We start from the raw sequence: 14954 nt of genomic DNA, 5'->3' as shown, positions 1-14954 counted from the left end.
CTGCTGCCATATTAAAGGGGTGAGGTGAGGGGGGAGAGGGGAGATCAAATTATATGCCTGGTGGGAATTCAAGCTGCCAAAGTCACTCGCTGTTGCCCTGGGCTGGGAGATGGCAGAGAGGTTTCTCTTTTTCCTTCTTCCCACCCTCCAGTTTTCCCATAATGGATGTGTTTCTTTGAGATTTGAAACCCACCTTCCACTCTGGGGGCAGCGCAGAGGAGTGGGGCCTGCGGAGTGCATGGAAGGAGGAAGGTCGTCATGGCAGGAGCCACGTGTCAGTGTGGGGCACAATGCGCACGAAGCCATGCAGCTCCTTAGTATGCTGATGGGTCCCCTGCCGCGCCACACACACATCCATCACACACACGGTCTGCTTGGTCCATGGACAGTCCATGGATGGAGCTGGCTCCAAGTCAAGAAGACATTAAGGTGGCCAGCAGAACCAGGGGAGCACGTGCATGGGAGCCACAGTGCAGGCCATACAGACCACCAACAGAGAAGAGTGCAGCAGGGCTATTTGACAGAATCAACCAGAGGCTGAAACAGTAAACTCCTGTCCATCGGGGCCATACCAAAGGAGGAGGGCTGAGTGCTGCCCTTCTCCGAGTCTTTAGCAAGTAAAGTGTCCTATGCAGGAAGAGTGTGGAGGTAATGGGGAGCACCGGGCCACTAGCACCTGCTCAGTATTAACATGGCACAGTCCGACCTCAAGAAGCTGCACAGAAATAAACTCATTCGGTTCTCGAAACAGAAACCATTCGATTAGCAAATGGTCACAGAAGTAATAACGGCCACAGCAGAGGGTCAGAGACAGGGACAAATTTGCACATAAATAATGGCACCTCCCTGGCAGGAGGAATGAAGCTGAGATGGAGCCACCACAGGGCTCTCACAGACACTGGGGAACATAGACCCCCCCCTTCTCCAGGCCACCCCAAACCCAGTGCCTCACCCAGGGAGAGGGCAGAGGGCCAGTCAAGATCTATCTTGGAGACACTCACATTGTGGGGGCCTGGCATGGGCACCAATTAGGGCCTCAGCACCCCACAACTGTAGACAGCTCCAGACATATAGACACCCCACATACCATGCCCACAATATACACATCACATGGCACATATGTACCACACCCACATACACCTCACATAGCATACATACTATATCCATACCACAGATACAGCACAAACATCACACACCACAGATCACACTTTACATACCACATACACCACACACATCACAACACAATATGCCACATATACCACACACACACACAGAGTTCCAGTCTCTGGTCAGATCAATTTGTCAGGCCCCTCCCCTGTCCTCCAAAGAATGAGCAGCAGAAAATCTCTCAAAGGATGTGAGACCAAGAGCACACAGGAGCTGGAAAGAGGCAGAAATGTTTCCAAAAACACAGGAAAACTTGAAGAGTTGGAGCGCCGAGGAAAAACTCCAGAGATTTGCAATGAAAACCATGTGTGTCTGACATGGAAACAGGAAGTTCAGAAAAAAAGAAGCAGGTCTTGGAAAGTCAAACTAGGCTAGAACACTTCTCCAAGTTTAAATGTGAAATGCAGTGGAGTTTAAGCAGGTGGCCACAGAAATATAAAATTCAAAACAATATCAAGAACTAGGATTCAAAGCTACAGTGAAGTCAGAGGGAGTGGAGACAGGTCTGAGGGCTGGCAGCATCCAACTTCCATGTACAGCATAGCACAGTACAGCACAGGAACCTGGAGCACTGCAGGACCAAACCTACCACCACCACTAGCACAAAACCAAGAGCAGCTCCTGAGCAGCCCAAAAGACAACAAAAGGGAGCCAAAGAGTTCAATGAGCAGAGTGTGGCCCCTCCCCCACTATAAAGGAGAGACAGATGGAGAAGTTGGAGAGGAAAGGCAAGCAAAACAGTCCAGAGACTCCACACCCCAGCCCAGCTGCAGGAGCCCCACGAGGCAGAGCTGGGCCCCACACTCCGTGCTCCCAGGATCTGAGTGAGGATGGAGGAGGTGACCTGTCCCTTTCTTTTTCTCCCTTCACAACGTTCTTCAGAGCCCAGCCATACCCCTCTCCCAGAAGGTAGGGGGTCCTCAGAGTCCCAGAATCTGAAAGAAAGGATGGAACAAAGTTTAGACTCGCAGGGGTCCTCAAACTTTTTAAACAGGGGGCCAGTACACTGTCCCTCAGACCATTGGAGGGTCTGACTATAGTAAAAACAAAACTTATGAACGAATTCTTATGCACACTGCATATATCTTATTTTGCAATGAAGAAACAAAACAGATACAAAGACAATATGTGGCCCGAGGGCCATAGTTTGAGGACCACTGGAGGGGCCCTCTTTTTTGTGGGGGAGAGTTTAAGCCCCAACACCTGCTGCCCAGGGCTCACAGCTCTGAGTCTAGACAGGAGGAACAAGAGGGCCACTTTTCTTATCTTTGCAGTTCCCCTCAAATTTGAGCACTCTCGTGATCTAATGAAGTGAAATCTTAAACAGCTCATTTTTCTGAAAGGGAGGACAAAACCCCACAGGACACCAAGCGGGCCTGCTTAAGAGTCTTTGGTGTCCAAGTTTTAAAAGCAGCAGGAAATAATTCACTCAGCCATCTCAGCACCCCAGAGTGCCAATTCTGCACTCTGCATTTTTCAATTAGAGTGAAAGCATTTCCCCCAATTGCTCTATTCTTCCCTTAATGACACTGGGTGAAGCTGGTGGAGGCCACGCGGCCAAGGAGCCAGCACCTTCGCCAGCCTGGCTTCCCCGCAGCAGCTGGCACACTGCGCCCTCCCGGAGCACCCGCCACTGTTTAACTTACACCGAAGGAAGTTGTCAAGAAGCAGAAAACACAGCTTGGGTTCTGCTCCCCTTTCCTCCTCAGCTCCCTCCTTCAACCCAAGTCTTTTTTCCAAAGGCACGAGTCTGCCAGGGCCGTCTGGCAGGCAGCTGAGAACGGGAAATGTCTCATTTGTAGGCCTCCCAAACATGGCAGCTTTCCTCTGGGGGTGAGGAGTGGCGAAAACCTCCCTTCTCGAGGATTGCCAGCTCTGCTGTCCCTAGTTTCTCCAGCTCAGCAGCCGGCTCCCTCCATGAGGCAGAGGGAAGGGAAAGGAGCCAAGCATGGTACAACTTCAAACACTGTTCATGACACCCCAGCTCTCACGCTGTCAGCCCTCACTCTGTACCCTCAGGCCAGTGTCATCCCCTTTCTGGGCCTCCATCAAATGAAGGAGGCACCAGATGCTTTTTGTTGCAAGTTTGCACATGCACACACACAGGCGCACACATACCTAATTACCTTCAGCACACTGTTAATCATTCACTCCCCAAATACCAAATGCCCACCAGCCAGGCAGCCCGGCCTTCCTCCCAGCTGTGTGGTTCATTTCCAATAGAATGGCCTCGTGCTTGGAATAAATCGCCAATCATCTGCATAATGCACCATGGCTCCGCACTCGCCGAATCGAATCATTTCTCAATCTCACTTTGTAAAATCCATCAAGAATAATTCTTTCAAAACGAAATAAAAAACCCTCATTCTGGCACTTGAAGCCATAAATTCCTCATCTTTAAATGTGAGATCTATTACTTTTTATAAAGTGCAGCAAAGAGGCGCTACTCTAATCAGATACACTAACGATGATAAATCAATGAGCTCCAGTAAGACATGAAAATGCTAATCAGAGCTGTGGTGGAGAGCCCCCCTTTTCCTACAGGCCTCCCCCCAGGACCACAGGTCTGGAAGTTGCCTGGACCCTCTGGCTAAGTGTTTCCAGAGGCAGGAGAGCTGGGAGGAGTTTCCGACCTTGCCTCCCCACCACCCAGATGGGGGGCTGCAGACAAATTCCTGGCTCCCTTTGAGAGCACCCTCAGAGGGATCAGGTCTGAGACATGGACCAAAGCATAGGCCATGAAAGGGAGCATATAGACAACCCCCAAAACTTGCCCAAAACTCTGAATGCATCTTAGGAACACTGAAGTGGAAATTTTAAATTATGTGGACTGATCAATACAGGGGCTGGGTGCTTTGGCTGCTCTATTTCCTCTCCACAGCAATCACCCAAAAAAGTAGCCTTTATCCCCACTTAACCACTAGGAAATCAGACTCAGATTTGCTAAGTGACTTCCCCAGAGGCAAGTTTCTTGTGTCACCATATGCCAAAGACACTCAGATTTGCCAAGTAATTCAGGTTCCACTTGCCACCCACAAAGGCTTTAGCTGAAGCCTGGATATAAACCAAACCCCATTTAACTGAATTAAGATGGGGAGACGACTGGGCCGAAGTGATACTACAGTGGGGAGGGCATTTCTTTTCATTTTGGTCTTTGGACCACAATCAGCAGTGGTCAGGAATTACTCTTGGCAGTGCTTAGGAGACCATATCAGATGCCAGGGATTGAACCTGGTAAGCTGTTCTATCTCTCCAGGAAATAGGATAGGGCATTTGCCTTGCACGTAGCTGACCTAGTTTTGATCCCTACCCCATTTGGTTCCCCAAGCCCACCAGGAATGACTGCTGAGTGCAGAGTCAAGAGTAAGCCTGAGGGGCTGGAGAGATAGCACGGAGGTAAGGTGTTTGCTTTGCATCCTGAAGGTCGGTGGTTCGAATCCCGGCATCCCATATGGTCCCCTCAGCCTGTCAGGTATGACCCCCCCCCACAAAAAAAAAAAAAAAAGAGTAAGCCTGCGCACAGCTGGTTGGGCCCCAAAACAAAATGAGGAGGCAAGGAGGAAAACATTAAGGGTGGGGTTGTGGCCCAGTGTTAGCTTTGCATATGTGAGGTTCAGGGTTCAATCTCTGGCACCACCAAAATAAAAACTAGAAATCTTAAATAAAAAAAAAAGAAATAGCATTTATATTCAGCCGTGTTCTCTGCATGCTGGCTGGTTTTCTAAACAAAAGCAGGAAAAGGCAAGAAACATGGACGTAGCCAAACAAACTTGGGAATCACAGGAAGCCAGAAAAGTAGGTTTGGGCAAGTTTGTAAAAAGGTAGAAAAATGTTCCACACAGGGGCCGAACAATAGTACAGTGGGGTAGGCACTTGCTTTGTATGCAGCCAGCATCACATATGTGTCGTTGTGTGTCCCCCCCCCCCCCCCCGCCAACAACAACAACAACAAAAGATAAATTTCCACGCAAACATCACAAGATGGGTGCGGGCAAAACACAGAGAACTGTGCATCCCTGCAGCATGGCTAGATCTGGTGTGCACACAGACAGTGTTGGGGAGGAGGGGCACCTCAATACAAGGGGAAAACGACTCTGAGCTTAATCCTTCCCATGTCCTGCACTATCAAAGGGGCTTTACCCCCCAAAAAAGTACTATATTTGTAATAGAAATGAAAGTTTCCTTCTTTCTTACCTTTTTTTTTTTGGTTTTTGGTTTTTGGGTCACACCCGGCAGCACTCAGGGGTTACTCCTGGCTCTATGCTCAGAAATCACCCCTGGCAGGCACAGGGGATGATATGGGATGCCAGGATTCGAACCACCATCCTTCTGCATGAAAGGCAAACACCTTACCTCCATGCTATCTCTCCAGCCTCTTCTTTTTTTTTTGTTTTTTTGTTTTTGAGCCACACCTGGTGGTGCTCAGGGGTTACTCTGGCTCTACACTCAGAAGTTGCTCCTGGCTTGGGGGACCATATGGGATACCAGGGATGGAATCCTGGTAGATCCCAGGTAACCCACGTGCAAAGCAAATGCCCTACCCACTGTGCTATTGCTCTAGCCCTCCCCTTTTTTCTTTGTCCTTTTTCATTGTGGGGATCAAGTTTTAGACCACAGATTTTAGTGCTTAGGGACCACTCCTAAGCTCAAGGGACTGTATGAAGGGCCTGGAATCAAACTTGGGTTGACTATGTGCAAGGCAAGCACCTTCCCCCTGTACTGTCTTTCCAGGCCCCCAAATGGAAGGACCATAAATCAGCTTGTCGTCCAAATGTTTTTTTAATGATGCACTCCATTTAGGTGCATACTTTGTATTGAAAAGTGCACCTTCGGGCCAGAGATAGCACAGTGGGTAGGACGTTTGCCTTTCGACCCAGGTTCAATACCTGGCAGCAGATATGGCCGCCCGAGCACAGTGTCAATAGTAACCCTTAAGCAGTGCCAGGTGTGCCCCCCCCAAAAAAATAATAAAATTAAATTAAATATAAAATTAAAAAAAAAAAAGAAAGAAAAGTGCTTCCTGGGTTTAGGGATGCTCTTGGTGTCAGAACTCCAGCTTCCCAGTACAGACAGTGGGACCTGCAGACCTAACCCACCAGGAGACTTGGATCCTTGAACAAGGGTTCACTGCCCACAAGGCTGGCAGTAAGTACTGGCTGCTAAGTTTAATCACCCCACACACCCCCACTCTAGTACATGGGGCATGCACAGGACACACAGTAGGCAGTGGCGGTGCTGGCACCGCACTCAAGGGAGCCTCAGGAGAGAAAGCAAAGTGTCAAGGTGCACATATGACTCATTGTTTTCCCTGCCTTAATTTCTGTAGCTGTAAATTTTTCAAAACTAATATAAGCATATATACAGCTCACAGCACATTTAGAACATAATAAAATAACTCTCTCCACTTGTATGCGCCCAACTGAAATGTATGAATTCCAAAACTACACTTTAAGGAGAAGGAACTGGCACTCCACCTTCTTTAGATTAATCAGATGCATTGGGTTGTTTTCCTCCTGATCAGAAAGGAAATCATCTTTCAGCAAATGTTACCTTGAATGGAGGACTCTTCGGTGGTTTGGCCTGGCTTAGCAGTTTACGCTGTCTTTCTGTGCCCCCTAGTGGCAAGTAGGATTTTAGCCTGTACAAATCCTCAGCCAAAGACGGGAAATGAAATACAAAAATCTGGCTTTAATCTTTATTGATCACTTAAGGCATGAAAAATCTATGCCAGGTGCAACAAAGAGAGGATATAAAACCGGGGCTGGCACGCGCCCCAGGCTCTGCAAGATTCTATCGCTCTGGAAAATTCTATCTACAGGTGACGTGAACTGGTTCCACCGTGGACCGGATATGGCGAGACGCCACCTTGTGGTCCAGGGAGGAAGAGCATGAAGATGAGTGGTGCCAAGTTCTACCGGGCAAACTCCTCCCATAGCATTTACTTTTCAGGAAACCCAGTCATCTGGTCAGGTCAACACTCAGAGATGTGAAGTCCCTCTCCCAAGGTCATATAGCCAGTCCGCAGCAGAGAGACGCTTCAGACTGGGATCTTTTTTTTTTTTTGGGGGGGGGGGGGGGAGAATCACACCCGGCAGCGTTCAGGGGTCACTCCTGGCTCCACACTCAGAAATCACTCCTGGCAGACTCAGGGGACCATATGGGATGCTAGGATTCAAACCACCGACCTTCTGCACGCAAGGCAAATGCCTTACCTTTATGCTATCTCTCTGGTCCCTCAGACTGGGATCTTGGCCCCAGTCCTTAGGCCCTTCCCTTATTCCTTTTTTGTTTGTTTTTGTTTTGTTTTTTGTTTTGGGGGTCACACCTGGTGGTGCTCAGGGGTTACTCATGGCTCTGCGCTCAGAAATCGCTCCTGGCAGGCATGGGGGACCATATGGGATGCCAGGATTCGAACCACCTGTCATGGATTGGCTTTGTGCAAGGCAAACACCCTACCGCTGTGCTATCTCTCTACCCCCCCCCCCATTTCTCTTCAGCAGGCAGCAAAAAGTTACCATGGCAAGCTTGAGTCAAAAGATGGTGGGAGGGGGGAAGCAGAGGGATTACACAGTAGGGATGACGTTTTCCTTGCACACAATGGGTTTGAACCCCAGCATCCCATATGTTCCCCAGTTATGCCTGCCAGAAATTATTTCTGTGAGAAGAGCCAGGAGTAACCCCTGAATGCCACTGAGTGTGGCCAGAAAAAAAAAAGAAAAACAAAGGGAAAGGGAAAGGCACCCCAGGAAAGAAACGCAGGGCTAGAGAGTCAGGGCACCCTGTCACACCCACTCCTCCAACTCATGCTTCAATGCACCCTGTCCTCAGGCCCCTGCCACCTACCACAGTGTCATCCCTGACAAAGGAGGGGGAACCCCGGTGTCCACTAGGATCCATCCTGACCCAAGTGCTCAGCACACTTAGGCTCAGTCAGGGCAGCTCTTCCCTCGGGTCCCAGACCCAACTCCCTGTTGGGTCCTCTGACCTGTCACACATTCTCCACATCAAAAGTTGTTTAGGGGTCAGAGAGACAGCACAGCAGTATGGCATTTGCCTTGCTTGTAGGACAGTGGTTCGAATCCTGGCACCCCAGATAGTCTCCCGAGCCTGCCAAGGCTGATTTCTGAGCGTAGAGCCAGGAGTAGCCCCTGAGCACTGCCGGTGTAACCCAAAAACGAAAAAACAAAAACAAAACAAAAAAAGTTGTTTAATATGAATTTGCCCATTACAGACAGCTGATCCAGGCTCCATCCCTAGCCCCACATAATGTCCCATGAGCCCCACTAGGAGTGATCTTGGAGCACAGAGCCAAGAGTAAGCACTGAACACTACCAGCGATGGCCCCAAAGCAAAAATAATTAAAATGATTTTGCCCAAAATCAGGATGTCAAGTAACTCTCACCAAATACTGCCCCAGGCCTGACCACTCACACCCGTGACTAAGAAGACCTGATTTCTGGGGCCCTGGACTAAGAGGGTGCTGCTGTTCAGCAGACATAAAGTTCAAGGTGATGCTCACAGGCCAGAGGCCTCCAGCCAGACTGCAGAGCCCCAGTTGTAGCCAAGGTCACCAGCCCGCAGTGCCCAGAAAACTCCATCATTAGAGACAGTAGATAGCACAGCTGGGAGGGCTCTTGCCTTGCCAGCAGCCCATGTAAAGTCAATCCCTGGCATCTCAAATGGTGCCCTGATCCCTCTAGAAGTGATCCTGTGTGCAGAACCAGTAATGAGCCCTGAGCACCACTGGGTATGGCCCTAAAAGCAATAATACTTTAAAAAGACATTTTGGAATTTAGTTTTTCTTACTTCAAGAAAACTTGAATTGTTGGGGGAAAATAGTTTCAATTGCTTTGCAAACAGCTGACCAGAGACACACATGGTTTCAGTTCCTGGCACTCCATATGGTCCCCGAGCTTGCCAGAAGTGATTTCTAAGTGCAGAGCCAAGAGTAACCCCTGAGCGACACGGGCTGTGGCCCAAAAACAAAACAACAAAGGAAAAAAAGTAGAGTCCAAACCAAAACATATGTTAAAACATTAATTGCAGGGCCGGAGAGATAGCATGGAGGGAAGGCGTTTGCCTTTCATGTAGAAGGTCATCAGTTCGAATCCTGGTGTCCCATATGGTCCCCCATGCCTGCCAGGAGCAATTTCTGAGCATGGAGCCAGGAATAACCCCTGAGTACTGCCGGGTGTGACCCAAAAACCACAAAAAAAAAGTTAATTGCATATAGTAGAAGGCTAAAGTCTTTATCAATGGAGCTAGATAAGTGTTACGCACTTAAAATTTTAAAATAGGGGCCAAAGTTTGCCTTGCAAGCAGCCGATCCAGGACCAAAGGTGGTTGGTTCGAATCCCGGTGTCCCATATGGTCCCCCGTGCCTGCCAGGAGCTATTTCTGAGCAGACAGCCAGGAGTAACCCCTGAGCACCGCTGGGTGTGACCCAAAACCCCCCCAAAAAAAAATTGGCCTTTGGGGGCCGGGAAGGTGGCACTAGAGTTAAGGTGTCTGCCTTGCAAGCGCTAGCATAGGACGGACCGCGGTTCGATCCCCCGGCGTCCCATATGGTCCCCCCAAGCCAGGAGCGATTTCTGAGCACATAGCCAGGAGTAACCCCTGAGCATCAAACAGGTGTGGCCCAAAAACAAAAACAAAACAAAAAATTGGCCTTTGGTGGCTGAGCTCAAAACATGCTGTGCGGGCCAGAGAGATATCATGGAGGTAAGGCATTTTGCCTTGAATGCAGAAGGACAGTGGTTCGAATCCCAGCATCCCATATGGTTCCCCGAGCCTGCAAGGAGTGATTTCTGAGTGTAGAGCCAGGAGTAACCCCTGAGCACTGCCGGTTGTGACTCAAAAACAAAAACAAAAACAAAAAACATGCTGTGTACAGAGAATTCAATACCTAGCATTGCATGTTCCCTTGAGTACCGCCAGGAGTGAACCATGAGCACAAAGCTGGGAATAGTACCTGAACACCACCAGGTTTGGACCAGAAACAAACAAATTTAAAAAAGGGCATCCTTTGCTGTAGTTCATTTCAGTCCTCTTTCATCTTGGCCTTGTTTTTTTCCTTTCTGAAAATGTTTCCAGGGCCAAAAACCTCAAAATATGGGGTTGGAGAGATAGTCCAGGGATTAAGGTGCTCGCTTTGCACTCAAGTCTGGTTTGATCCTCAAACTGCTTATGGTTCCTCAAGCCCTGCCAAGAGTGATCCCACAAACAGAGCTAGAAGTATTGTTCCCCAAGCACTGCTAGGTATGCTCTGCACCTCCCCCTCTTGTAAGAACCAAGATTCCCCCACTAAGTCCATGAAAAGGAACTCTAGACTAAGACAAGCCCAAACCCTAGTAAAGTGTACTTTTCCACACATAGCTGAAGGAAGAAAAAGAGTTAACTCAGAAATAAAACCAAAGTTGGTGCCGTCCAGGAATAAGGAACTAGGGGTTGAGTTAGCTTGTAATGTTCTATCTGAAAAGGCTCCCTGAACAACCAAAGTTTAAATCAGAGTAACCCTTGACAGCCAGGATCTGGATCAGAGTATCCTTTGACAGTCAGGGTTCGAATCAGAATATCCCTAGACAACCAAAGTTGAGCCAGAAAAATCAGTGGTTAGGGTTCGGAGAGATAGCATGGAGGCAGGGCGTTTGCCTTGCATGCAGAAAAACAGTGGTTTGAATCCTGACATCCCAAATGGTCCCCCGAGCCTGCCAGGAGCGATTTCTGAGCGTAGAGCCAGGAGTAACCCCTGAGCGTTGCCGGGTGTAACCCAAAAACAAAAACAAAAACAAAGAAAAGAAAAATCAGTGATTAATTAAGACATCTCTACAATGAAATGATTGTATTGTTACTACTTGTGATTTGATTTCTATATAAACTGCTTGAAGATTTGACTTGGGATCCTTGCCAAGACTCCCTAGTTGAATGAGACTCAGACCCCGGTTAACCGAATAAACTCCCTTTTGCACTTTGCATTATCAGGTCTTTGACTCTCAGCACAAACACGGCTGTCAATTTGAACCCTAACACTCTCACCCTCCCAAAAAAAACTTGTATCTGTACAAGGTTCAGAAATACAGATGAGAGTCTTGTATCTGTAACTGCAGATACAAGTTTCTAGAACTCTGAAGAACACAGCAGACGGAAGCAGGTCCACTGAGCACCTTTGGGCCACTGGCTCTGAATAGACACAGGCTCCAGACTCAGGCTCCAAACACATTTTTCTCCCCTGATCAAGCACATGGTTTAATGGTGCCTTTTATTGGGGAAAAACTAAAAGTGGGCAGAGTTTAGGCCACAGCAGAAACATGCAAACACACTCCTCAACCCCAAGCCAACTTTTCCACTCTTGCATGTTTTGGACACCCTGCAAGGAAACAGGGGAGTGGTGGGGAGAAGGAGAGGGACTGGAGCCCAAGCAGGGGACACAAACATCATCCCCATTCCTGGGATCACTTACTACGTGACTATGTCCCTTTGGTAGTTCCCAAATAACTTATGTTATATGTTATCATACATATGTAAAATCACTTTACTTTTCCCTTTCACCTTTTCTGAGTTAATTAGCATAAGTACCCTTAATTAACCCTGACCTCAGGTGATTTGTGTTAAACTCTAGCTAATAAAAATGATAGGGAAAGCAGGAGAGACAAAGAATCTGGGCTGATTCAGTAAGATCCAAGAAGCTAAACGACAGCCCCCGGCTGAATACACTTTTTTTTTTTTTTTTTTTTTTTTTTTTGGTTTTTGGCCCTCACCCAGCAGCACTCAGGGGCTCAGGGGTTATTCCTGGCAGGCACAGTGGTGGGGGCGGGCATATTGGAGGACGGGATTTGAACCATTGGTCCTGGGATGAATGCTTGTAAGGCAAACACCCTACCTCTGTGCTATCTCTCCACCGCCCCCCCCAATACACTTTTGTCCGTGACTCTGTCTGATTTCCTATGCAAAACTGCAAGCTGAGGAGCCGGAACAGTGGCAGTAGAGGTAAGGCATCTGCTTTGCAAGCTCTAGCCTAGGACCATGGTTCAATCCCTGGGATTCCCATATGGTCCCCCAAGCCAGGAGCAATTTCTGAGCACATAGCCAGGAGTAACCCCTGAGTGTCACGGGTTGTGGCCCAAAAAACAAAAACAAACAAACAAACAAACAAAAAAAACTGCAAGCTGAGACCCCACAGACTGGTGCCCTAGCAGGGACTTGAAAACTTCAACAGTGAGTGGAGTAACAAATTTCTCGGGGTGGGCCAGAGAGAAAGCACACAGTAGGGCCTTTGCCTTGCACACAGCTGATCCAGGACAGTGGTTCGAATCCCGGCATTCCATATGATTCCTCATGCCTTCCAGGAACAATTTCCGAGCACAGACGCAGGAGGAGTAACTCAAGCACCACCAGGTGTGACCCAAAAATCAAAAAAAATTTTTTTCTCAGGGTACAGAATAACGAAACTGGTACACATTGTCAGCTCCCTCTTGCTGCCCTGAATGTGCTATACCCTCTATTAGAGTATTAGCTTATTTTTATTTTTATTTTTTTGGTTTTTGGGTCACACCCAGCAGTGCTCAGGGGTTACTCCTGGCTCTAAGCTCAGAAATCACCCCTGGCAGGCACAGGAGACCATATGGGATGCCGGGATTCAAACCACCGTCCTTCTGCATGAAAGGCAAACGCCTTACCTCCATGCTATCTCTCCAGCCCCCTAGAGTATTAGCTTATATAAATCTCTTTCTGAGTTACCTCATGCAGCTCTGGATATTTACCAACATCTTTCAAGATGAACTGAACATGGTATATCTGTTAAAAATTCTCCCATGAGGGGCTGGAACAATAGCACAGTGGTAAGGCTATCTGCATGCCTTTGCACACAGTTAACACAGGATGGACCTGGTTTAAATCCCAGCATCCCATATGGTCCCCTGAGCCTGCCAGGAGCGACTTCTGAGCACAGAACCAGGAGTAACTCCTGAGCATGCCCAGGTGTGACCCCCCCCAAAAAAAATTTTTCCCATGCCCATTCCCCAAGAAGGGAAGCATGCTTTACAGTATTGAAGAATACTTACTCAAGACATTCCTAAAGCTAGTACTGAATCCGATGGGATAAGCGAAATTGCGTTAAAGATGTCTGACAAAGGTATGTGAAGATACTAAAAAATTCTCACTCAAAACTCTTTAGGGGCCGGAGAGATAGCATGGAGGTAAGGTGTTTGCCTTTCATGCAGAAGGTCGGTGGTTCGAATCCCAACATCCCATTTGGTCCCCTGTGCCTGACGGGTGATTTCTGAGCATAGAGCCAGGAGTAACCCCTGAACACCAGGTGTGACCCAAAAGCCAAAAACAAAACAAAACAAAAGACTCTTTAGGGGCTGGAGTATTAGCACAGCAGTAGGGTGTTTGCCTTGTATGCTGTTGACCCAGGATGGACCCAGGTTCAATCCCCAGCATCCCATATAGTCCCTGAGACTGCCAGGAATGATTTCTGAACACAGAGGCAGGAGTAACACCTGAGTGCAGCTCAAAAACAAAAATAAAACAAACAAAAAAGATTCTCTACAAGACCTGGCAGGAAGAACAATGCAGAAATGAATAAGCCAGTGCTGGCAGTCCAAGTCTTAGGTACTATTAAATGGTTCAGTGTTCAAAATGGCTATGGGTTCATTAACAGAAATGACACTAAGCAGGATATCTTTGTTCACCGGACAGCTGTTAAGAGAAACCATCCCAGAAAGTCTTTGCACAATTGGAGATGGAGAGATTGTGGAGGTTTTTTTTGTTTTTGGATTTTTGGGTCACACCTGGCAATGCTCAGGGGTTACTTCTGGCCCCATGCTCAGAAATCGCTGCTGGCAGGCTCGGGGGACCATATGGGATGCTGGGATTCAAACCAATGACCTTCTGCATGAAAGGCAAACACCTTACCTCCATGCTATCTCTCCAGCCCGAGATTGTGGAGTTTGATATTGCTAAAGGACAGAAAGGTATAGAAGCTGCTAAAGTAACTAGGCCAAGGGGAATACCAGTGCAAAATAGCCACTATGCTCCCAATTGACGTAGGTTCCACCGATTCAAACTTCGATTTTAAACAATATCTCAGACACTAATGCCCACCACTCTTCTGCAGAAGGTGCTATGTAAGAGATCCAAGGACCCTCAACCAGTTATGGCCTATTGAGGAAATTGACTGTGTATTCGTGGATGTGTGTATGTCCGTGTTGTAAAACACACACACACACACATAAAACATTCTTTCTCCCTCTAATACCTTCCTTTTTTGGCCTTGGGAGTTTTTCCCTCATGTATCTTTTCAGATTCATGCTATAAGAGGTGTCACCACTTGCAGCCAAGCTAACCACATAAAGTGGCTTATTTGAGTGAATCTTTTTTTTTAATATCTTTATTTAAGCAACTATGATTACAAACATGTTTGTAGTTGGGTTTCAGTTATAAAAAAAAAAAAACACCCCCTTCACCAGTGCAACTTTCCCACCACCAATGCCCCCGTCTCTCTCCTTCCCCACCCCGCCTGTATTTGAGACAAGCATACTACTTCTCTCACTCACTATTATTGTCATGATAGTTGTTAGTGTAGTTATTTCTCTAACTGCACTCACCACTCTTTGTGGTAAGCTTGGTAAACGATGATCCCAATCAGCAGCTGCAGAAATCATCATTACTATAACTGTTCTTCACTGACAGATTACTTCACTATCCAATATTTCCCTATCCAAGGGGATTTTTTTTTTTTAACAAACAGAAGAGAGAGAATCTGTGGAGGTCTCAGCTTGTAGTTT

General features: G+C 47.7%; 2 protein-coding genes across 2 annotated transcripts in view; both read right to left on the bottom strand.

Annotated features, from left to right (window-relative positions):
• Positions 1-14954, bottom strand: part of EML1 (EMAP like 1) — a 669910-nt gene that overhangs the window by 273124 nt on the left and 381832 nt on the right. The gene's annotated exons all lie outside the window — the stretch shown is intronic.
• WDR25 (WD repeat domain 25) overlaps positions 1-14954 on the bottom strand; it is a 96322-nt gene that overhangs the window by 79737 nt on the left and 1631 nt on the right. The gene's annotated exons all lie outside the window — the stretch shown is intronic.

This window comes from Suncus etruscus, chromosome 3 (assembly GCF_024139225.1).
Source record: "Suncus etruscus isolate mSunEtr1 chromosome 3, mSunEtr1.pri.cur, whole genome shotgun sequence".
Lineage (NCBI taxonomy): Eukaryota > Metazoa > Chordata > Mammalia > Eulipotyphla > Soricidae > Suncus > Suncus etruscus.
Note: the sequence above shows the minus strand (reverse complement) of the source record. Positions and strands in the feature narration are given on the sequence as shown.